Consider the following 24,832-nt stretch of genomic DNA (forward strand, 5'->3'; position numbering starts at 1 on the left):
ATCTAAGAAAATACTGCCATGCTGCGAGCCGTCTCGCAGCCTGTGTCATTTACCATCCTAGTGTTTGAGGATGTAAATAGCATAGGGAAGCAATCCTAAGGGTTGCTGAAGCCAAACAAAAGAATTTTGAATGTAATCGAGCCAAAATGGGGTGCGAATGGGCCGCAGCGGGTAAGATTTGGATGGAATCCCCGGGTAGAACAGTGATCAATGCCGTATGTGCTCTACCCGAGCGTAGCTGACCAGAGGAGGGTCCGCAGGCAGGGCAAGGACCAATGCCGTTTCTCCACTGCCTGAGCAACCTGCAAGAATGGGTAAGAATGTGGTCATCGTGGGGGGCTGCCTCTCGAATTAGGAGAGCAACTATGAGTCGGGTTCTGTCGACAGACTAGTTCCTCTGAACTATTGTCTGGGACAAACTTGTTCCATTAACAGCTATTGGGCGTCAAAAGGGGTGGTGACGTGGGGCCGTGAAAAACTTTCCGAGTTTACACACAGCACTGAACGATAGCACTAACGAACAAGCATTCAACAAACATGGTGCAGGTTCCATCAGAAAGGACATCGTAAATCACATTTCTTATCCTGCACCTAATCAATTTCCCTCGCCACCACCTCCCTCCGAAGTTGACCTGTCAGCATGCGTCCTGCCTTCTCTCCATACTCGTGGACCGTCCCCCTCGCCCACCTCAATTGGCGCATCGTCTTCCTCGTAGACTGCCAGTCAAAACTCGCCTGCAACTCCTTCCTCTTTTCCAACAGTATTGGAGCCACATCCTCTGCATACCTCCTATCCACTTCCAATATCTCATCTATTAACCTTTGTTGTTCCACTCTCTCCTCCTTATCCATCTTTGCCTTAAACAATATCACCTCCCCCCTCACCACTGCCTTCAAAGCTTCCCATACCACCGGCTGCGAGACCTCACTCGTACAATTAAACCTCACATATTCCACAATCACTTTTTCAATCTTATCACGAAACCCTCGGTCCCCCAACAGCCCCACATCCAATCTTCACCCCCGCCTCTGCACTATTCCCTTCTCCAACACCATATCAACACAGTGTGATGCATGGTCCGATATCACAATTGCCGAATATTCCAACCTCTTGACCGTGTCCAATACCGACTTACACGCCACAAACAAACTATCTGCGAATAGGCCTTATGAACTGAAGAGAAGAAAGAATACTTCCGCTCCCACTGGTGGAAGAACCTCCAAGGATCCACTCTTCCCATTTCCACCATTAGCCCAGCCAATGCCTTCACCCCACCCGACTGAGTAAGCAATCGCAGTCATGACCTATCCAATTTTGGCTCCTGCACCATATTCCAGGCTCCACCCACTATCAATTCATGTAAATCCAAGTCAGGGATGGCCCCACATACCTTCTTTACAAACGCTGCATCATCCTGGTTGGGACCATACACGCTTACCAATGCCACCAACCTCCCTTCCAATGCCCCTTTCACTATCATGTATCTACCTCCCTGATCTGCCACAGCATTCTCCAGTTGGCACCTCACTCTTTCATTCACCAGAACCAGCACGCCCTACTATCGAAGCCTGACTGGAACAACTGGCTAACTCAGCCCTATCTAAGCCTCCCCTGTTCCTTCATCCTCAAGTGAGTCTCCTGCAACATTGCCACATTTGCTTTCAAACTTTTCAAATGTGCAAGCACCCTCGACCTCTACACTGGGCCTGCCAACCCCCTCACGTTCCATGTAACTATCCTAACAGAGGGTCTCTCCCCACCCCCTCCCGCTTATCCACCATCATCATAATTTCAGGCCCTACCCACTGAGCCTGACCCGTCCAAATCCATTCTTCTACCACTATATTCTTTTATGCTCCTTCAACTTGAATGGCTTCCTGTATCACAATGCCATGGCCAGTCAGCTCATCCACCATGCAGCCCACACTCCCATTCAAAGAAGCTGAGAGAACTTCATACCTGTAGGACAATTGCATGGGGCTGCTGCCCTCTGCGTCCCCCCTAGGTGCCTGTATGACAAATTCAGGACCAGGAGGTCACCATCTCCCATGAAAGACACTTTAAAGTGTCTCCTCCGTCTCGCCCAGATAGAGAGTTTCTTTGATAGCATCTCTACAACAACAGCGATTAGTATATCGCATATTTAACATAGAAACCAAGGAGCATTTTAAAACAAAATGTGGCACCAAACCACCGGAGATGTTTGTCTCTCTGTATGCGACTTAAGACGGGGATTCCTGCCGTTTCTCCGACCAAAGCGCGAGGCACAATCCAGAATTTTCGTTGCAACACCACAGATCAACATAGAGTGACACTTGGTGTTAGCATTAAAGACTTTGTGTAACGCAAGAGAGCCCATTAAAATCTGTGAAAGATTTGACATGCAAAGTTCATCTGTCAATTTTTTTAAAAAAAATTTAGAGTACCCAATTCATTTTTCCAATTAAGGGGCAATTTAGCGTAGCCAATCCACAGACCCTGCACATCTTTGGGTTGTGGGGGCGAAATCCACACAAACACAGAGAGAATGTGCAAACTCCACGCGGACAGTGACCCAGAGGCAGGATCAAACCTGGGACCTTGGTGCCGTGAATCTGCAGTGCTAGCCACTGTGCTTATGTCAATTCAAATAATTGGCGGAAGTATTAGAATGAAAAATATGTACAGCAGAAATGCCACCAGAATTGTATTACTTCTGCCACATCAAACTAAAGATTTCCAAAACTACACACCACTCACCGAGTCTGACAACATTTCTGTTTTTAGAGTTAAAACAGGCCCCACCAGAAGTAGGGCATCAAAAAATTAATTAAAACTCTGAGTGTTCCTCTCCACGGAAATCTTTAGTAAAAGGCAAAAGATTTTTTTTTCAAAAAATATACTTTCTTCATAAAATCTATCATAAACATTACAGAGCATTTTGAATTGTCTTGACTGTACATTTCCATCAGAGTTACACATTCCCTTGCTTTCTTCCATTCAATTTTGATAACATTACACAGATATCGCTCTTTACGTTACAATTCCTTCTTAATTATTTGCATTGTCATGTTTCTTTTATACATTGGAGTGTTAATGACCCAGATCGAGGGGGGTTTACACTGTTACCCGCCCCTCGGTGTACATTTGCTGGTAAGACCTTACACAGTGGTCTTTCCCCATTGCGCCTTTGGCGGCAGCTGCCCAAAGCGTGAGCGCGTCCCTCAGCACGTAGTCCTGGACCTTGGAATGTGCCAGTCTGCAGCACTTGGTCGAAAACAGCTCTTTGTACTGGAAGTTCAGCAAGTTTTGGGCAGACCAAAGAGCGTCTTTCACCGAGTTGATGACCTTCCAGCAGCAGTTGATGTTTGTCTCGGTGTGTGTCCCTGGAAACAGTCCGTAGTGCACTGAGTCCTGTGTCACAGAGCTGCTCGGGCTGAACCTTGACAAATACCACTGCATCTCTCTCCAGACCTTATTTGCAAAGGCACATTCCAGAAGGAGGTAGGTGACCGTCTCATTTCCCCCACAGCCACTCCGAGGGCAGCACGCAACAGCGCAGAGCCTTCGAGTGCACATTAAGAATGTGAGGGGGGAAGAGTTCTTGTCACCACCCGCCAAGCTAGGTCTTGGTGCTTGTTTGTAGTTTCCAAGGTATCGCTGAGCTTGTTATTCTCTCAATTTACACCCATTCAAATAATAATTTGCCTTTTATTTTTCAGACCAAAGCGGATCACCTCACATTTAACTGCATCTACCAAACAAATGCCCACACACCCAGCCCGTCCAAATCCCACTGAAATGTTCTGCATCGTCCTCACAGTTCACCCTCCCACCCACTTTTTAACATCTGCAAATTTGGAAATACATTTAGGCCAAATGATTAGCATATAATTATAATATATTGTATATCTTAGGGTCAGTCTTTTGAAGGGTAGGTGGGGACTGAGATGGGCCAAATAGCCTCCTTCAGCACTGTCGGGAGTCTATGATGATGATGTGACATTTTGGGTCAGTTTCTCCTGGTGTTTGACCCCCACAACCCAAAGATGTGCAGGGTGGTGAATTGGCCACGCTGAATTGCCCCTTCATTGGGGAAGAAAGGAATCAGACATTTTTTAAAAAAATATTTGTGAAGAGGCATTACACCTCTAGTAGGAGACTTAAAGTGCAGCCTCTAATGCACATGTTCCAGTATAATCACAAAGTAATGCAAACGGGGCCAACGAAAACAAGGTCAATCTGTTTTTTAACTTTAAATCAGCCCCACAGAAGCAGGGCCACAAAAAATTAATGAAAACCCTGAGCGCTCCTCTCCACGGAAATCTTTAGTAAAAGGCGAAAGATTTATACGATTTGAAGAGAAACCAGAGTACTGGCATTCATACCAACCTTACTCACTACCCACCTCGTATGGAGCTCTTTAACATCACACTGGCTTCACACACTGCCACTCAACATCCGCACCGTAGAATGAACCATTGAATTGATATAGATTTTCATATTTAACTACAACCCGTTAATGTTTACAGAAAGAGGAATAAGTCTTGAGCTTTCGTACAGAATTTAAGTTATGTAGATGAGTGGGCGGGGCCTATCTGGCACTTCCCGGAGAAGAGGAGCTGCAAGATTGTGGGCACTCTGCTGCTCAGGAGGTTTTCATTGCTTTCCTCAAACTCTTTGTACTTCCCAAATGATTTTGCAATTCAATCTCCCAAGACAAGTCGAAAAGTTAGGACTAAACCATTCAGGAGAGACTCTATGAAGCACTTCTTTACACAAAAGGTGGTCGAGGTTTAGACCTCTCCCCCACAAACAGCGGTCGAATCTAGAAAAGTTGTTGATTTTAAATCTGAGGTAGATAGACTTGTGCTGAGCAAATATATTAAGGGATATGGACCCAAGGCAGGTATATGGGCCGGGATTCTCTGAACCTCCGCTCCGAAATCGCGTTCGGCGCACGGGCGATTAATGGTCCGACGCCGGGACGTGAACCTCCGGTGATTGGAGAATTGACGCTAGTCGCGAGCGCACAGTCGATGCGGCGCCAGTCGGGGGCGTTGAAAGAGGCCCCTGCGGCGATTCTCCGCGGTCGACCAGCCGACTTCCCGCCGGCATGCTTCTCCGGGGGGCCTTCACGACGGCCAGACCCGCGATCAGGGGTCATGACCCATCTGGTGGTGGCCTACCTTCTTCCACGCCAGCCCGCTGTGTGGGCCCACCATGTGGATATGATATGCAGGGCAGCATATCAGCAGCCGGAGCTGCGTGGACTACTCCGGCGCCGTGCTGGCCCCATGTGGGCCATGGAGTCGCTGGGCCAAGAGGCGCGATGGCACCGGCGTGAAACACATCAGCAGGTACACCGCCGTCAACACTTAGCCGCCCTTTTAACAATCCCGGCCATGGAGTTTGGCCACAGATCAGCGATGATCTCATTAAATGGTGGGACAGGCCCAAGGGACTGAATGGCCTCCTCCTGTTCCTATGTTCCTATGACAAGATAGGCAATGGAAGCCCAAAGTCTCATATAGTGAACAACCTCAACCTTGAGAGGGATAGTAAAGCAAGGTTGGAAATCTTGTTTCTAACTTTGGTTGGCTCTTAATTCGTTGCTCGTTGTGTCTTTACTTAATTTGCTCTGTTTCTATAACCTTTGCTCTAGAGTCGCCAGGTATCTTTATGATACCGCCACGAGGTTCAAGTTCAAGCGCTGATCAATAACTCAATACACCAGTTAGTAAGTTTCAAATCAAAACACATTTATTACACACAGTCAATCACTACTCATGCATACAACTCTACTTACTAGACGATCTCTAACACTAAAAGGCCTACACTTAGCTTGGAACTGGCCCACCAGGTCGGGGGAACAAATGGCCTTTCGTTCAATTCTGAGTCTGCAGGATTCAAAAGCTGGCATAGACTGGTAGCTAGTAGCACCTATCTCATAGCGTGCGTTGACTGGAGACTTACTTGGTTGATGCGGCTTCTAGGCAGGTCACTGTCAAGAGTTGTTTCGAGCTGTTGAGTGACCCTGCCAAGAAGGACAAATTGAACTTGGGGGCTCTACTTTATAGTCCTCAGGGGCTTCGCGCCGTTTGGGGTGGACCCCGTATCTGGCTCCAAGTGATTGGACTAGGTTCCGATCACTTGGATCGATTTCTCCAATACTGGAGCTGTTCCCTGATCGCTGGGCGGTCCGTAAGTGTCCTAACCTCTGTGGCCTTCCTTTGTCTTGGCTCCTCCTGGTGCCGAAGGGTCTGACTTGGCCTTATTCACCTTACATGCTTCAATTGTTCCCGGGGATCGCTCATTAGTATGCAGATGGCTGTGAGTTTCAGTGCTGTCTGGGTTTCTGCAAGTTCTAATACACAGGAAACTTTGCACCTGCTAGTTTTTACTGGCTTGGCTGAATTTCCCTGCATTCTTTGCGGACCTCCATTTTAAGTCGGGAAGTGGCCAATCCAGGTGGCTATACACCCACCTTGTGATCCCTAACGCGAAGTGTGAAGGATCACATAACTGTGTCGTCTTCACTTCCTGACCCAGCGAGCACTCTTCCATGGCCTCTACACTGACCCTAACTATGTATGAAAATGTTTAACTAACAATTCTAAGTGACGCTATGTCACAACAGGGACTTGCATTACAACATTTAAAAAATGGTACCTCTAACTATCCTCAATAAACTATCCTCACTCAAACAATCAAAAGTAATCTACAACACTTTAAATATACAAACAGCAGCAACACAAGTTTCTCTGGCTTGGCAGTCAAGCACAGAGGTTTACATTCTCTCAGTTGTCTTTATTCACAAAATGACGCAAACGAATGTCCTTTATTGTAGATCAAGGGGTTCGGGGGCCTGGTGAAAACCGAAAATAGGGGATCTCATCCTGTATACCGGGGTGCGAGAGCGGTGGGCTCTCCTTCGCCATTTTCTCATGCGGATAGTCTGCACGATGCTGCAGCATATCGCCAATACTAAAAGGGATTCAATTACGTATGAAAGGGAGTACCATGTTATAAACGTATCACACCATGATGGTGTGTTGTTACTTGTCACTGGGCTCTGGGTGCCTTGGGGAAGTGAATCATTGACGGCCGGGGGGGGTTGGGGTCAGGGGGTTCGCATTCGCGCAGAACTGGATACAAATTACAATAACGACAAAAAACACGTATGACGACTTCATTGTTCTATTCTTTCTTCTCTTCTCTTCCTTTTTGTCTCATCTTTCTTCCTGGTCCTTCAGGAATTCTGTGAATCAAGCATAGTTTCTGTTACTAACTTGTTTAATATCTTTGTATGTCAGCATATCTGTCTTTTAGTGCCAATTTCCCTTTATAGTTGGTCACCGTGTGTGACTCCCTCATTTTTTTTTTTCCGAATATTCGGACAAGACATGTGAGAAAATACTGCCATGCTGCGAGCCGTCTCGCAGCCTGTGTCATTTACCATCCTAGTGTTTGAGGATGTAAATAGCATAGGGAAGCAATCCTAAGGGTTGCTGAAACCAAACAAAAGAATTTTGAATGTAATCGAGCCAAAATGGGGTGCGTATGGGCCGCAGCGGGTAAGATTTGGATGGAATCCCCGGGTAGAACGGTGATCAATGCCGTATGTGCTCTACCCGAGCGTAGCTGACCAGAGGAGGGCCCTCAGGCAGGGCAAGGACCAATGCCGTTTCTCCACTGCCTGAGCAACCTGCAAGAATGGGTAAGAATGTGGTCGTCGTGGGGGGCTGCCTCTCGAATTAGGAGAGCAACTATGAGTCGGGTTCTGTCGACAGACTAGTTCCTCGGAACTATTGTCTGGGACAAACTTGTTCCATTAACAGCTATTGGGCGTCAAAAGGGGTGGTGACGTGGGGCCGTGAAAAACTTTCCGAGTTTACACACAGCACTGAACGATAACACTAACGAACAAGCATTCAACAAACATGGTGCAGGTTCCATCAGAAAGGACATCGTAAATCACATTTCTTATCCTGCACCTAATAAATTTCCCTCGCCACCACCTCCCTCCGAAGTTGACCTGTCAGCATGCGTCCTGCCTTCTCTCCATACTCGTGGACCGTCCCCCTCGCCCACCTCAATTGGCGCATTGTCTTCCTCGTAGACTGCCAGTCAAAACTCGCCTGCAACTCCTTCCTCTTTTCCAACAGTGTTGGAGCCACATCCTCTGCATACGTCCTATCCACTTCCAATATCTCATCTATTAACCTTTGTTGTTCCACTCTCTCCTCCTTATCCATCTTTGCCTTAAACAATATCACCTCCCCCCTCACCACTGCCTTCAAAGCTTCCCATACCACCGGCTGCGAGACCTCACTCGTACAATTAAACCTCACATATTCCACAATCACTTTTTCAATCTTATCACGAAACCCTCGGTCCCCCAACAGCCCCACATCCAATCTTCACCCCCGCCTCTGCACTATTCCCTTCTCCAACACCATATCAACACAGTGTGATGCATGGTCCGATATCACAATTGCCGAATATTCCAACCTCTTGACCGTGTCCAATACCGACTTACACGCCACAAACAAACTATCTGCGAATAGGCCTTATGAACTGAAGAGAAGAAAGAATACTTCCGCTCCCACTGGTGGAAGAACCTCCAAGGATCCACTCTTCCCATTTCCACCATTAGCCCAGCCAATGCCTTCACCCCCCCCCCCCGACTGAGTAAGCAATCGCAGTCATGACCTATCCAATTTTGGCTCCTGCACCATATTCCAGGCTCCACCCACTAACAATTCATGTAAATCCAAGTCAGAGATGGCCCCACATATCTTCTTTACAAACGCTGCATCATCCTGGTTGGGACCATACACGCTTACCAATGCCACCAACCTCCCTTCCAATGCCCCTTTCACTATCATGTATCTACCTCCCTGATCTGCCACAGCGTTCTCCAGTTGGAACCTCACTCTTTTATTCACCAGAACCAGCACGCCCTACTATCGAAGCCTGACTGGAACAACTGGCTAACTCAGCCCTATCTAAGCCTCCCCTGTTCCTTCATCCTCAAGTGAGTCTCCTGCAACATTGCCACATTTGCTTTCAAACTTTTCAAATGTGCAAGCACCCTCGACCTCTACACTGGGCCTGCCAACCCCTCACTATCCATGTAACTATCCTAACAGAGGGTCTCTCCCCACCCCCTCCCGCTTATCCACCATCATCATAATTTCAGGCCCTACCCACTGAGCCTGACCCGTCCAAATCCATTCTTCTACCATTGTATTCTTTTATGCTCCTTCAACTTGAATGGCTTCCTGTATCACAATGCCATGGCCAGTCAGCTCATCCACCATGCAGCCCACACTCCCATTCAAAGAAGCTGAGAGAACTTCATACCTGTAGGACAATTGCATGGGGCTGCTGCCCTCTGCGTCCCCCCTAGGTGCCTGTATGACAAATTCAGGACCAGGAGGTCACCATCTCCCATGAAAGACACTTTAAAGTGTCTCCTCCGTCTCGCCCAGATAGAGAGTTTCTTTGATAGCATCTCTACAACAACAGCGATTAGTATATTGCATATTTAACATAGAAACCAAGGAGCATTTTAAAACAAAATGTGGCACCAAACCACCGGAGATGTTTGTCTCTCTGTATGCGACTTAAGACGGGGATTCCTGCCGTTTCTCCGACCAAAGCGCGAGGCACAATCCAGAATTTTCGTTGCAACACCACAGATCAACATAGAGTGACACTTGGTGTTAGCATTAAAGACTTTGTGTAACGCAAGAGAGCCCATTAAAATCTGTGAAAGATTTGACATGCAAAGTTCATCTGTCAATTTTTTTAAAAAAAATTTAGAGTACCCAATTCATTTTTCCAATTAAGGGGCAATTTAGCGTAGCCAATCCACAGACCATGCACATCTTTGGGTTGTGGGGGCGAAATCCACACAAACACAGAGAGAATGTGCAAACTCCACGCGGACAGTGACCCAGAGGCAGGATCAAACCTGGGACCTTGGTGCCGTGAATCTGCAGTGCTAGCCACTGTGCTTATGTCAATTCAAATAATTGGCGGAAGTATTAGAATGAAGAATATGTACAGCAGAAATGCCACCAGAATTGTATTACTTCTGCCACATCAAACTAAAGATTTCCAAAACTACACACCACTCACCGAGTCTGAGAACATTTCTGTTTTTAGAGTTAAAACAGGCCCCACCAGAAGTAGGGCATCAAAAAATTAATTAAAACTCTGAGTGTTCCTCTCCACGGAAATCTTTAGTAAAAGGCAAAAGATTTTTTTTTCAAAAAATATACTTTCTTCATAAAATCTATCATAAACATTACAGAGCATTTTGAATTGTCTTGACTGTACATTTCCATCAGAGTTACACATTCCCTTGCTTTCTTCCATTCAATTTTGATAACATTACACAGATATCGCTCTTTACGTTACAATTCCTTCTTAAATATTTGCATTGTCATGTTTCTTTTATACATTGGAGTGTTAATGACCCAGATCGAGGGGGGTTTACACTGTTACCCGCCCCTCGGTGTACATTTGCTGGTAAGACCTTACACAGTGGTCTTTCCCCATTGCGCCTTTGGCGGCAGCTGCCCCAAGCGTGAGCGCGTCCCTCAGCACGTAGTCCTGGACCTTGGAATGTGCCAGTCTGCAGCACTTGGTCGAAAACAGCTCTTTGTACTGGAAGTTCAGCAAGTTTTGGGCAGACCAAAGAGCGTCTTTCACCGAGTTGATGACCTTCCAGCAGCAGTTGATGTTTGTCTCGGTGTGTGTCGCTGGAAACAGTCCGTAGTGCACTGAGTCCTGTGTCACAGAGCTGCTCGGGCTGAACCTTGACAAATACCACTGCATCTCTCTCCAGACCTTATTTGCAAAGGCACATTCCAGAAGGAGGTAGATGACCGTCTCATTTCCCGCACAGCCACTCCGAGGGCAGCACGCAACAGCGCAGAGCCTTCGAGTGCACATTAAGAATGTGAGGGGGGAAGAGTTCTTGTCACCACCAGCCAAGCTAGATCTTGGTGCTTGTTTGTAGTTTCCAAGGTATCATTGAGCTTCTTATTCTCTCAATTTACACCCATTCAAATAATAATTTGCCTTTTATTTTTCAGACCAAAGCGGATCACCTCACATTTAACTGCATCTACCAAACAAATGCCCACACACCCAGCCCGTCCAAATCCCACTGAAATGTTCTGCATCGTCCTCACAGTTCACCCTCCCACCCACTTTTTAACATCTGCAAATTTGGAAATACATTTAGGCCAAATGATTAGCATATAATTATAATATATTGTATATCTTAGGGTCAGTCTTTTGAAGGGTCGGTGGGGGCTGAGATGGGCCAAATAGCCTCCTTCAGCACTGTCGGGAGTCTATGATGATGATGTGACATTTTGGGTCAGTTTCTCCTGGTGTTTGACCCCCACAACCCAAAGATGTGCAGGGTGGTGAATTGGCCACGCTGAATTGCCCCTTCATTGGGGAAAAAAAGGAATCAGACATTTTTTTAAAAAATATTTGTGAAGAAGCATTCCACTTCTAGTAGGAGACTTAAAGTGCAGCCTCTAATGCACATGTTCCAGTATAATCACAAAGTAATGTAAACGGGGCCAACGAAAACAAGGTCAATCTGTTTTTTAACTTTAAATCAGCCCCACAGAAGCAGGGCCACAAAAAATTAATTAAAACCCTGAGTGTTCTTCTCCACGGAAATCTTTAGTAAAAGGCGAAAGATTTATACGATTTGAAGAGAAACCAGAGTACTGACATTTACATCAAACTTACTCACTACCCACCTCGTATGGAGCTCTTTAACATCACACTGACTTCACACACTGCCACTCAACATCCGCACCGTAGAATGAACCATCGAACTGATATAGATTTTCATATTTAACTACAACCCGTTAATGTTTACAGAAAGAGGAATAAGTCTTGAGCTTTCGTACAGAATTTAAGTTATGTAAATGAGTGGGCGGGGCCTATCTGGCACTTCCCGGAGAAGAGGAGCTGCAAGATTGTGGGCACTCTGCTGCTCAGGAGGTTTTCATTGCTTTTCTCAAACTCTTTGTACTTCCCAAATGATTTTGCAATTCAATCTCCCAAGACAAGTCGAAAAGTTAGGACTAAACCATTCAGGAGAGACTCTATGAAGCACTTCTTTACACAAAAGGTGGTCGAGGTTTAGACCTCTCCCCCACAAACAGCGGTCGAATCTAGAAAAGTTGTTGATTTTAAATCTGAGGTAGATAGACTTGTGCTGAGCAAAGATATTAAGGGATGTGGACCCAAGGCAGGTATATGGGCCGGGATTCTCTGAACCTCCGCTCCGAAATCGCGTTCGGCGCACGGGCGTTTAATGGGGCGTCAGACCCGCGATCAGGTCCGACGCCGGGACGTGAACCTCCGGTGATTGGAGAATTGACGCTAGTCGCGAGCGCACAGCCGATGCGGCGCCAGTCGGGGGCGTTGAAAGAGGCCCCTGCGGCGATTCTCCGCGGTCGACCAGCCGACTTCCCGCCGGCATGCTTCTCCGGGGGGCCTTCACGACAGCCAGACCCGCGATCAGGGGTCATGACCCATCTGGTGGTGGCCTACCTTCTTCCACGCCAGCCCGCTGTGTGGGCCCACCATGTGGATATGATATGCAGGGCAGCATATCAGCAGCCGGAGCTGCGTGGACTACTCCGGCGCCGTGCTGGCCCCATGTGGGCCATGGAGTCGCTGGGCCAAGAGGCGCGATGGCACCGGCGTGAAACACATCAGCAGGTACACCGCCGTCAACACTTAGCCGCCCTTTTAACAATCCCGGCCATGGAGTTTGGCCACAGATCAGCAATGATCTCATTAAATGGTGGGACAGGCCCAAGGGACTGAATGGCCTCCTCCTGTTCCTATGATCCTATGACAAGATAGGCAATGGCAGCCCAAAGTCTCATATAGTGAACAACCTCAACCTTGAGAGGGATAGTAAAGCAAGGTTGGAAATCTTGTTTCTAACTTTGGTTGGCTCTTAATTCGTTGCTCGTTGTGTCTTTACTTAATTTGCTCTGTTTCTATAACCTTTGCTCTAGAGTCGCCAGGTATCTTTATGATACCGCCACGAGGTTCAAGTTCAAGCGCTGATCAATAACTCAATACACCAGTTAGTAAGTTTCAAATCAAAACACATTTATTACACACAGTCAATCACTACTCATGCATACAACTCTACTTACTAGACGATCTCTAACACTAAAAGGCCTACACTTAGCTTGGAACTGGCCCACCAGGTCGGGGGAACAAATGGCCTTTCATTCAATTCTGAGTCTGCAGGATTCAAAAGCTGGCATAGACTGGTAGCTAGTAGCACCTATCTCATAGCGTGCGTTGACTGGAGACTTACTTGGTTGATGCGGCTTCTAGGCAGGTCACTGTCAAGAGTTGTTTCGAGCTGTTGAGTGACCCTGCCAAGAAGGACAAATTGAACTTGGGGGCTCTACTTTATAGTCCTCAGGGGCTTCGCGCCGTTTGGGGTGGACCCCGTATCTGGCTCCAAGTGATTGGACTAGGTTCCGATCACTTGGATCGATTTCTCCAATACTGGAGCTGTTCCCTGATCCCTGGGCGGTCCCTAAGTGTCCTAACATCTGTGGCCTTCCTTTGTCTTGGCTCCTCCTGGTGCCGAGGAGTCTGACCTGGCCTTATTCACCTTACATGCTTCAATTGTTCCCGGGGATCGCTCATTAGTATGCAGATGGCTGTGAGTTTCAGTGCTGTCTGGGTTTCTGCAAGTTCTAATACACAGGAAACTTTGCACCTGCTAGTTTTTACTGGCTTGGCTGAATTTCCCTGCATTCTTTGCGGACCTCCATTTTAAGTCGGGAAGTGGCCAATCCAGGTGGCTATACACCCACCTTGTGATCCCTAACGCGAAGTGTGAAGGATCACATAACTGTGTCGTCTTCACTTCCTGACCCAGCGAGCATTCTTCCATGGCCTCTACACTGACCCTAACTATGTATGAAAATGTTTAACTAACAATTCTAAGTGACGCTATGTCACAACAGGGACTTGCATTACAACATTTAAAAAATGGTACCTCTAACTATCCTCAATAAACTATCCTCACTCAAACAATCAAAAGTAATCTACAACACTTTAAATATACAAACAGCAGCAACACAAGTTTCTCTGGCTTGGCAGTCAAGCACAGAGGTTTACATTCTCTCAGTTGTCTTTATTCACAAAATGACGCAAACGAATGTCCTTTATTGTAGATCAAGGGGTTCGGGGGCCTGGTGAAAACCGAAAATAGGGGATCTCATCCTGTATACCGGGGTGCGCGAGCGGTGGGCTCTCCTTCGCCATTTTCTCATGCGGATAGTCTGCACGATGCTGCAGCATATCGCCAATACTAAAAGGGATTCAATTACGTATGAAAGGGAGTACCATGTTATAAACGTATCACACCATGATGGTGTGTTGTTACTTGTCACTGGGCTCTGGGTGCCTTGGGGAAGTGAATTATTGACGGCCGGGGGGTGTTGGGGTCAGGGGGTTCGTATTCGCGCAGAACTGGATACAAATTACAATAACGACAAAAAACACGTATGACGACTTCATTGTTCTATTCTTTCTTCTCTTCTCTTCCTTTTCGTCTCATCTTTCTTCCTGGTCCTTCAGGAATTCTGTGAATCAAGCATAGTTTCTGTTACTAACTTGTTTAATATCTTTGTATGTCAGCATATCTGTCTTTTAGTGCCAATTTCCCTTTATAGTTGGTCACCGTGTGTGACTCCCTCATTTTTTTTTTACCGAATATTCGGACAAGACATCTGAGAAAATACTGCCATGCTGCGAGCCGTCTCGCAGCCTGTGTCATTTACCATCCTAGTGTTTGAGGATGTAAATAGCATAGGGAAGCAATCCTAAGGGTTGCTGAAACCAAACAAAAGAATTTTGAATGTAATCGAACCAAAATGGGGTGCGTATGGCCTGCAGCGGGTAAGATTTGGATGGAATCCCCGGGTAGAACGGTGATCAATGCCGTATGTGCTCTACCCGAGCGTAGCTGACCAGAGGAGGGTCCTCAGGCAGGGCAAGGACCAATGCCGTTTCTCCACTGCCTGAGCAACCTGCAAGAATGGGTAAGAATGTGGTCGTCGTGGGGGGCTGCCTCTCGAATTAGGAGAGCAACTATGAGTCGGGTTCTGTCGACAGACTAGTTCCTCTGAACTATTGTCTGGGACAAACTTGTTCCATTAACAGCTATTGGGCGTCAAAAGGGGTGGTGACGTGGGGCCGTGAAAAACTTTCCGAGTTTACACACAGCACTGAACGATAGCACTAACGAACAAGCATTCAACAAACATGGTGCAGGTTCCATCAGAAAGGACATCGTAAATCACATTTCTTATCCTGCACCTAATCAATTTCCCTCGCCACCACCTCCCTCCGAAGTTGACCTGTCAGCATGCGTCCTGCCTTCTCTCCATACTCGTGGACCGTCCCCCTCGCCCACCTCAATTGGCGCATCGTCTTCCTCGTAGACTGCCAGTCAAAACTCGCCTGCAACTCCTTCCTCTTTTCCAACAGTGTTGGAGCCACATCCTCTGCATACCTCCTATCCACTTCCAATATCTCAACTATTAACCTTTGTTGTTCCACTCTCTCCTCCTTATCCATCTTTGCCTTAAACAATATCACCTCCCCCCTCACCACTGCCTTCAAAGCTTCCCATACCACCGGCTGCGAGACCTCACTCGTACAATTAAACCTCACATATTCCACAATCACTTTTTCAATCTTATCACGAAACCCTTGGTCCCCCAACAGCCCCACATCCAATCTTCACCCCCGCCTCTGCACTATTCCCTTCTCCAACACCATATCAACACAGTGTGATGCATGGTCCGATATCACAATTGCCGAATATTCCAACCTCTTGACCGTGTCCAATACCGACTTACACACCACAAACAAACTATCTGCGAATAGGCCTTATGAACTGAAGAGAAGAAAGAATACTTCCGCTCCCACTGGTGGAAGAACCTCCAAGGATCCACTCTTCCCATTTCCACCATTAGCCCAGCCAATGCCTTCACCCCACCCGACTGAGTAAGCAATCGCAGTCATGACCTATCCAATTTTGGCTCCTGCACCATATTCCAGGCTCCACCCACTATCAATTCATGTAAATCCAAGTCAGGGATGGCCCCACATACCTTCTTTACAAACGCTGCATCATCCTGGTTGGGACCATACACGCTTACCAATGCCACCAACCTCCCTTCCAATGCCCCTTTCACTATCATGTATCTACCTCCCTGATCTGCCACAGCGTTCTCCAGTTGGAACCTCACTCTTTTATTCACCAGAACCAGCACGCCCTACTATCGAAGCCTGACTGGAACAACTGGCTAACTCAGCCCTATCTAAGCCTCCCCTGTTCCTTCATCCTCAAGTGAGTCTCCTGCAACATTGCCACATTTGCTTTCAAACTTTTCAAATGTGCAAGCACCCTCGACCTCTACACTGGGCCTGCCAACCCCCTCACGTTCCATGTAACTATCCTAACAGAGGGTCTCTCCTCACCCCCTCCCGCTTATCCACCATCATCATAATTTCAGGCCCTACCCACTGAGCCTGACCCGTCCAAATCCATCCTTCTACCACTATATTCTTTTATGCTCCTTCAACTTGAATGGCTTCCTGTATCACAATGCCATGGCCTGTCAGCTCATCCACCATGCAGCCCACACTCCCATTCAAAGAAGCTGAGAGAACTTCATACCTGTAGGACAATTGCATGGGGCTGCTGCCCTCTGCGTCCCCCCTAGGTGCCTGTATGACAAATTCAGGACCAGGAGGTCACCATCTCCCATGAAAGACACTTTAAAGTGTCTCCTCCGTCTCGCCCAGATAAAGAGTTTCTTTGATAGCATCTCTACAACAACAGCGATTAGTATATCGCATATTTAACATAGAAACCAAGGAGCATTTTAAAACAAAATGTGGCACCAAACCACCGGAGATGTTTGTCTCTCTGTATGCGACTTAAGACGGGGATTCCTGCCGTTTCTCCGACCAAAGCGCGAGGCACAATCCAGAATTTTCGTTGCAACACCACAGATCAACATAGAGTGACACTTGGTGTTAGCATTAAAGACTTTGTGTAACGCAAGAGAGCCCATTAAAATCTGTGAAAGATTTGACATGCAAAGTTCATCTGTCAATTTTTTTTTTTTTAATTTAGAGTACCCAATTCATTTTTCCAATTAAGGGGCAATTTAGCGTAGCCAATCCACAGACCCTGCACATCTTTGGGTTGTGGGGGCGAAATCCACACAAACACAGAGAGAATGTGCAAACTCCACGCGGACAGTGACCCAGAGGCAGGATCAAACCTGGGACCTTGGTGCCGTGAATCTGCAGTGCTAGCCACTGTGCTTATGTCAATTCAAATAATTGGCGGAAGTATTAGAATGAAGAATATGTACAGCAGAAATGCCACCAGAATTGTATTACTTCTGCCACATCAAACTAAAGATTTCCAAAACTACACACCACTCACCGAGTCTGACAACATTTCTGTTTTTAGAGTTAAAACAGGCCCCACCAGAAGTAGGGCATCAAAAAATTAATTAAAACTCTGAGTGTTCCTCTCCACGGAAATCTTTAGTAAAAGGCAAAAGATTTTTTTTTCAAAAAATATACTTTCTTCATAAAATCTATCATAAACATTACAGAGCATTTTGAATTGTCTTGACTGTACATTTCCATCAGAGTTACACATTCCCTTGCTTTCTTCCATTCAATTTTGATAACATTACACAGATATCGCTCTTTACGTTACAATTCCTTCTTAAATATTTGCATTGTCATGTTTCTTTTATACATTGGAGTGTTAATGACCCAGATCGAGGGGGGTTTACACTGTTACCCGCCCCTCGGTGTACATTTGCTGGTAAGACCTTACACAGTGGTCTTTCCCCATTGCGCCTTTGGCGGCAGCTGCCCCAAGCGTGAGCGCGTCCCTCAGCACGTAGTCCTGGACCTTGGAATGTGCCAGTCTGCAGCACTTGGTCGAAAACAGCTCTTTGTACTGGAAGTTCAGCAAGTTTTGGGCAGACCAAAGAGCGTCTTTCACCGAGTTGATGACCTTCCAGCAGCAGTTGATGTTTGTCTCGGTGTGTGTCCCTGGAAACAGTCCGTAGTGCACTGAGTCCTGTGTCACAGAGCTGCTCGGGCTGAACCTTGACAAATACCACTGCATCTCTCTCCAGACCTTATTTGCAAAGGCACATTCCAGAAGGATGTAGATGACCGTCTCATTTCCCCCACAGCCACTCCGAGGGCAGCACGCAACAGCGCAGAGCCTTCGAGTGCACGTTAAGAATGTGAGGGGGGAAGAGTTCTTGTCACCACCAGCCAAGCTAGGTCTTGGTGCTTGTTTGTAGTTTCCAAGGTATCGCTGAGCTTCTTATTCTCTCAATTTACACCCATTCAAATAATAATCTGCCTTTTATTTTTCCGACCAAAGCGGATCACCTCACATTTAACTGCATCTACCAAACAAATGCCCACACACCCAGCCCGTCCAAATCCCACTGAAATGTTCTGCATCGTCCTCACAGTTCACCCTCCCACCCACTTTTTAACATCTGCAAATTTGGAAATACATTTAGGCCAAATGATTAGCATATAATTATAATATATTGTATATCTTAGGGTCAGTCTTTTGAAGGGTAGGTGGGGACTGAGATGGGCCAAATAGCCTCCTTCAGCACTGTCGGGAGTCTATGATGATGATGTGACATTTTGGGTCAGTTTCTCCTGGTGTTTGACCCCCACAACCCAAAGATGTGCAGGGTGGTGAATTGGCCACGCTGAATTGCCCCTTCATTGGGGAAAAAAGGAATCAGACATTTTAAAAAAAAATATTTGTGAAGAGGCATTACACCTCTAGTAGGAGACTTAAAGTGCAGCCTCTAATGCACATGTTCCAGTATAATCACAAAGTAATGTAAACGGGGCCAACGAAAACAAGGGCAATCTGTTTTTTAACTTTAAATCAGCCCCACAGAAGCAGGGCCACAAAAAATTAATTAAAACCCTGAGTGCTGCTCTCCACGGAAATCTTTAGTAAAAGGCGAAAGATTTATACGATTTGAAGAGAAACCAGAGTACTGACATTCATATCAAACTTACTCACTACCCACCTCGTATGGAGCTCTTTAACATCACACTGACTTCACACACTGCCACTCAACATCCGCACCGTAGAATGAACCATTGAATTGATATAGATTTTCATATTTAACTACAACCCGTTAATGTTTACAGAAAGAGGAATAAGTCTTGAGCTTTCGTACAGAATTTAAGTTATGTAGATGAGTGGGCGGGGCCTATCTGGCACTTCCCGGAGAAGAGGAGCTGCAAGATTGTGGGCACTCTGCTGCTCAGGAGGTTTTCATTGCTTTTCTCAAACTCTTTGTACTTCCCAAATGATTTTGCAATTCAATCTCCCAGGACAAGTCGAAAAGCTAGGACTAAACCATTCAGGAGAGACTCTATGAAGCACTTCTTTACACAAAAGGTGGTCGAGGTTTAGACCTCTCCCCCACAAACAGCGGTCGAATCTAGAAAAGTTGTTGATTTTAAATCTGAGGTAGATAGACTTGTGCTGAGCAAAGATATTAAGGGATATGGACCCAAGGCAGGTATATGGGCCGGGATTCTCTGAACCGCCGCTCCGAAACCGCGTTCGGCGCACGGGCGTTTAATGGGGCGTCAGACCCGCGATCGGGTCCGACGCCGGGACGTGAACCTCCGGTGATTGGAGAATTGACGCTAGTCGCGAGCGCACAGTCGATGCGGCGCCAGTCGGGGGCGTTGAAAGAGGCCCCTGCGGCGATTCTCCGCGGTCGACCAGCCGACTTCCCGCCGGCATGCTTCTCCGGGGGGCCTTCACGACGGCCAGACCCGCGATCAGGGGTCATGACCCATCTGGTGGTGGCCTACCTTCTTCCACGCCAGCCCGCTGTGTGGGCCCACCATGTGGATATGATATGCAGGGCAGCATATCAGCAGCCGGAGCTGCGTGGACTACTCCGGCGCCGTGCTGGCCCCATGTGGGCCATGGAGTCGCTGGGCCAAGAGGCGCGATGGCACCGGCGTGAAACACATCAGCAGGTACACCGCCGTCAACACTTAGCCGCCCTTTTAACAATCCCGGCCATGGAGTTGGCCACAGATCAGCGATGATCTCATTAAATGGTGGGACAGGCCCAAGGGACTGAATGGCCTCCTCCTGTTCCTATGTTCCTATGACAAGATAGGCAATGGAAGCCCAAAGTCTCATATAGTGAACAACCTCAACCTTGAGCGGGATAGTAAAGCAAGGTTGGAAATCTTGTTTCTAACTTTGGTTGGCTCTTAATTCGTTGCTCGTTGTGTCTTTACTTAATTTGCTCTGTTTCTATAACCTTTGCTCTAGAGTCGCCAGGTATCTTTATGATACCGCCACGAGGTTCAAGTTCAAGCGCTGATCAATAACTCAATACACCAGTTAGTAAGTTTCAAATCAAAACACATTTATTACACACAGTCAATCACTACTCATGCATAAAACTCTACTTACTAGACGATCTCTAACACTAAAAGGCCTACACTTAGCTTGGAACTGGCCCACCAGGTGGGGGGAACAAATGGCCTTCCGTTCGATTCTGAGTCTGCAGGATTCAAAAGCTGGCATAGACTGGTAGCTAGTAGCACCTATCTCATAGCGTGCGTTGACTGGAGACTTACTTGGTTGATGCGGCTTCTAGGCAGGTCACTGTCAAGAGTTGTTTCGAGCTTTTGAGTGACCCTGCCAAGAAGGACAAATTGAACTTGGGGGCTCTACTTTATAGTCCTCAGGGGCTTCGCGCCGTTTGGGGTGGACCCCGTATCTGGCTCCAAGTGATTGGACTAGGTTCCGATCACTTGGATAGATTTCTCCAATACTGGAGCTGTTTCCTGATCGCTGGGCGGTCCCTAAGTGTCCTAACCTCTGTGGCCTTCCTTTGTCTTGGCTCCTCCTGGTGCCGAGGAGTCTGACTTGGCCTTATTCACCTTCATGCTTCAATTGTTCCCGGGGATCGCTCATTAGTATGCAGATGGCTGTGAGTTTCAGTGCTGTCTGGGTTTCTGCAAGTTCTAATACACAGGAAACTTTGCACCTGCTAGTTTTTCCTGGCTTGGCTGAATTTCCCTGCATTCTTTGCGGACCTCCATTTTAAGTCGGGAAGTGGCCAATCCAGGTGGCTATACACCCACCTTGTGATCCCTAACGCGAAGTGTGAAGGATCACATAACTGTGTCGTCTTCACTTCCTGACCCAGCGAGCACTCTTCCATGGCCTCTACACTGACCCTAACTATGTATGAAAATGTTTAACTAACAATTCTAAGTGACGCTATGTCACAACAGGGACTTGCATTACAACATTTAAAAAATGGTACCTCTAACTATCCTCAATAAACTATCCTCACTCAAACAATCAAAAGTAATCTACAACACTTTAAATATACAAACAGCAGCAACACAAGTTTCTCTGGCTTGGCAGTCAAGCACAGAGGTTTACATTCTCTCAGTTGTCTTTATTCACAAAATGACGCAAACGAATGTCCTTTATTGTAGATCAAGGGGTTCGGGGGCCTGGTGAAAACCGAAAATAGGGGATCTCATCCTGTATACCGGGGTGCGAGAGCGGTGGGCTCTCCTTCGCCATTTTCTCATGCGGATAGTCTGCACGATGCTGCAGCATATCGCCAATACTAAAAGGGATTCAATTACGTATGAAAGGGAGAACCATGTTATAAACGTATCACACCATGATGGTGTGTTGTTACTTGTCACTGGGCTCTGGGTGCCTTGGGGAAGTGAATCATTGACGGCCGGGGGGGGGGGGGGGGGGGGGGGGCGGGTTGGGGTCAGGGGGTTCGCATTCGCGCAGAACTGGATACAAATTACAATAACGACAAAAAACACGTATGACGACTTCATTGTTCTATTCTTTCTTCTCTTCTCTTCCTTTTCGTCTCATCTTTCTTCCTGGTCCTTCAGGAATTCTGTGAATCAAGCATAGTTTCTGTTACTAACTTGTTTAACATCTTTGTATGTTAGCATATCTGTCTTTTAGTGCCAATTTCCCTTTATAGTTGGTCACCGTGTGTGACTCCCTCATTTTTTTTTTTACCGAATATTCGGACAAGACATCTAAGAAAATACTGCCATGCTGCGAGCCGTCTCGCAGCCTGTGTCATTTACCATCCTAGTGTTTGAGGATGTAAATAGCATAGGGAAGCAATCCTAAGGGTTGCTGAAACCAAACAAAAGAATTTTGAATGTAATCGAGCCAAAATGGGGTGCGTATGGGCCGCAGCGGGTAAGATTTGGATGGAATCCCCGGGTAGAACGGTGATCAATGCCGTATGTGCTCTACCCGAGCGTAGCTGACCAGAGGAGGGTCCTCAGGCAGGGCAAGGACCAATGCCGTTTCTCCACTGCCTGAGCAACCTGCAAGAATGGGTAAGAATGTGGTCGTCGTGGGGGGCTGCCTCTCGAATTAGGAGAGCAACTATGAGTCGGGTTCTGTCGACAGACTAGTTTTTTACATAGATTACATAGATTACATAGAACATACAGTGCAGAAGGAGGCCATTCGGCCCATCGAGTCTGCACCGACCCACATAAGCCCTCACTTCCACCCCATCCCCGTATAACCCAATAACCCCTCCTAACCTTTTTTTGGTCACTAAGGGCAATTTATCATGGCCAATCCACCTTACCTGCACGTCTTTGGACTGTGGGAGGAAACCGGAGCACCCGGAGGAAACCCACGCAGACATGGGGAGAACGTGCAGACTCCTCACAGACAGTGACCCAAGCCGGGAATCGAACCTGGGACCCTGGCGCTGTGAAGCCACAGTGCTTATCACTTGTGCTACCGTGCTGCCCTTGACAATAGTTCCTCTGAACTATTGTCTGGGACAAACTTGTTCCATTAACAGCTATTGGGCGTCAAAAGGGGTGGTGACGTGGGGCCGTGAAAAACTTTCCGAGTTTACACACAGCACTGAACGATAGCACTAACGAACAAGCATTCAACAAACATGGTGCAGGTTCCATCAGAAAGGACATCGTAAATCACATTTCTTATCCTGCACCTAATCAATTTCCCTCGCCACCACCTCCCTCCGAAGTTGACCTGTCAGCATGCGTCCTGCCTTCTCTCCATACTCGTGGACCGTCCCCCTCGCCCACCTCAATTGGCGCATCGTCTTCCTCGTAGACTGCCAGTCAAAACTCGCCTGCAACTCCTTCCTCTTTTCCAACAGTGTTGGAGCCACATCCTCTGCATACCTCCTATCCACTTCCAATATCTCAACTATTAACCTTTGTTGTTCCACTCTCTCCTCCTTATCCATCTTTGCCTTAAACAATATCACCTCCCCCCTCACCACTGCCTTCAAAGCTTCCCATACCACCGGCTGCGAGACCTCACTCGTACAATTAAACCTCACATATTCCACAATCACTTTTTCAATCTTATCACGAAACCCTCGGTCCCCCAACAGCCCCACATCCAATCTTCACCCCCGCCTCTGCACTATTCCCTTCTCCAACACCATATCAACACAGTGTGATGCATGGTCCGATATCACAATTGCCGAATATTCCAACCTCTTGACCGTGTCCAATACCGACTTACACACCACAAACAAACTATCTGCGAATAGGCCTTATGAACTGAAGAGAAGAAAGAATACTTCCGCTCCCACTGGTGGAAGAACCTCCAAGGATCCACTCTTCCCATTTCCACCATTAGCCCAGCCAATGCCTTCACCCCACCCGACTGAGTAAGCAATCGCAGTCATGACCTATCCAATTTTGGCTCCTGCACCATATTCCAGGCTCCACCCACTATCAATTCATGTAAATCCAAGTCAGGGATGGCCCCACATACCTTCTTTACAAACGCTGCATCATCCTGGTTGGGACCATACACGCTTACCAATGCCACCAACCTCCCTTCCAATGCCCCTTTCACTATCATGTATCTACCTCCCTGATCTGCCACAGCATTCTCCAGTTGGCACCTCACTCTTTTATTCACCAGAACCAGCACGCCCTAGTATCGAAGCCTGACTGGAACAACTGGCTAACTCAGCCCTATCTAAGCCTCCCCTGTTCCTTCATCCTCAAGTGAGTCTCCTGCAACATTGCCACATTTGCTTTCAAACTTTTCAAATGTGCAAGCACCCTCGACCTCTACACTGGGCCTGCCAACCCCCTCACGTTCCATGTAACTATCCTAACAGAGGGTCTCTCCCCACCCCCTCCCGCTTATCCACCATCATCATAATTTCAGGCCCTACCCACTGAGCCTGACCCGTCCAAATCCATTCTTCTACCACTATATTCTTTTATGCTCCTTCAACTTGAATGGCTTCCTGTATCACAATGCCATGGCCAGTCAGCTCATCCACCATGCAGCCCACACTCCCATTCAAAGAAGCTGAGAGAACTTCATACCTGTAGGACAATTGCATGGGGCTGCTGCCCTCTGCGTCCCCCCTAGGTGCCTGTATGACAAATTCAGGACCAGGAGGTCACCATCTCCCATGAAAGACACTTTAAAGTGTCTCCTCCGTCTCGCCCAGATAGAGAGTTTCTTTGATAGCATCTCTACAACAACAGCGATTAGTATATCGCATATTTAACATAGAAACCAAGGAGCATTTTAAAACAAAATGTGGCACCAAACCACCGGAGATGTTTGTCTCTCTGTATGCGACTTAAGACGGGGATTCCTGCCGTTTC

General features: G+C 47.2%; 3 non-coding genes and 3 pseudogenes across 3 annotated transcripts; all 6 read right to left on the bottom strand.

Annotated features, from left to right (window-relative positions):
• Positions 1 to 2,777: 2,777 nt before the first annotated feature.
• On the bottom strand, positions 2,778 to 2,920 carry LOC140430463 (U5 spliceosomal RNA; annotated as a pseudogene).
• A 1,323-nt stretch (positions 2,921 to 4,243) lies between these two features.
• On the bottom strand, positions 4,244 to 4,356 carry LOC140430381 (U5 spliceosomal RNA). Its single transcript, XR_011949406.1, has one exon. It is a non-coding gene; the product is annotated as a U5 spliceosomal RNA (small nuclear RNA).
• A 5,810-nt stretch (positions 4,357 to 10,166) lies between these two features.
• Positions 10,167 to 10,309, bottom strand: LOC140430468 (U5 spliceosomal RNA; annotated as a pseudogene).
• Positions 10,310 to 11,633: 1,324 nt separating this feature from the next.
• Positions 11,634 to 11,746, bottom strand: LOC140430394 (U5 spliceosomal RNA). The gene has a single exon (XR_011949412.1). It is a non-coding gene; the product is annotated as a U5 spliceosomal RNA (small nuclear RNA).
• A 5,828-nt stretch (positions 11,747 to 17,574) lies between these two features.
• On the bottom strand, positions 17,575 to 17,717 carry LOC140430475 (U5 spliceosomal RNA; annotated as a pseudogene).
• Positions 17,718 to 19,040: 1,323 nt separating this feature from the next.
• LOC140430388 (U5 spliceosomal RNA) lies at positions 19,041 to 19,153 on the bottom strand. Its single transcript, XR_011949408.1, has one exon. It is a non-coding gene; the product is annotated as a U5 spliceosomal RNA (small nuclear RNA).
• Positions 19,154 to 24,832: the final 5,679 nt, after the last annotated feature.

This window comes from Scyliorhinus torazame, chromosome 1 (genome assembly GCF_047496885.1).
Source record: "Scyliorhinus torazame isolate Kashiwa2021f chromosome 1, sScyTor2.1, whole genome shotgun sequence".
Lineage (NCBI taxonomy): Eukaryota > Metazoa > Chordata > Chondrichthyes > Carcharhiniformes > Scyliorhinidae > Scyliorhinus > Scyliorhinus torazame.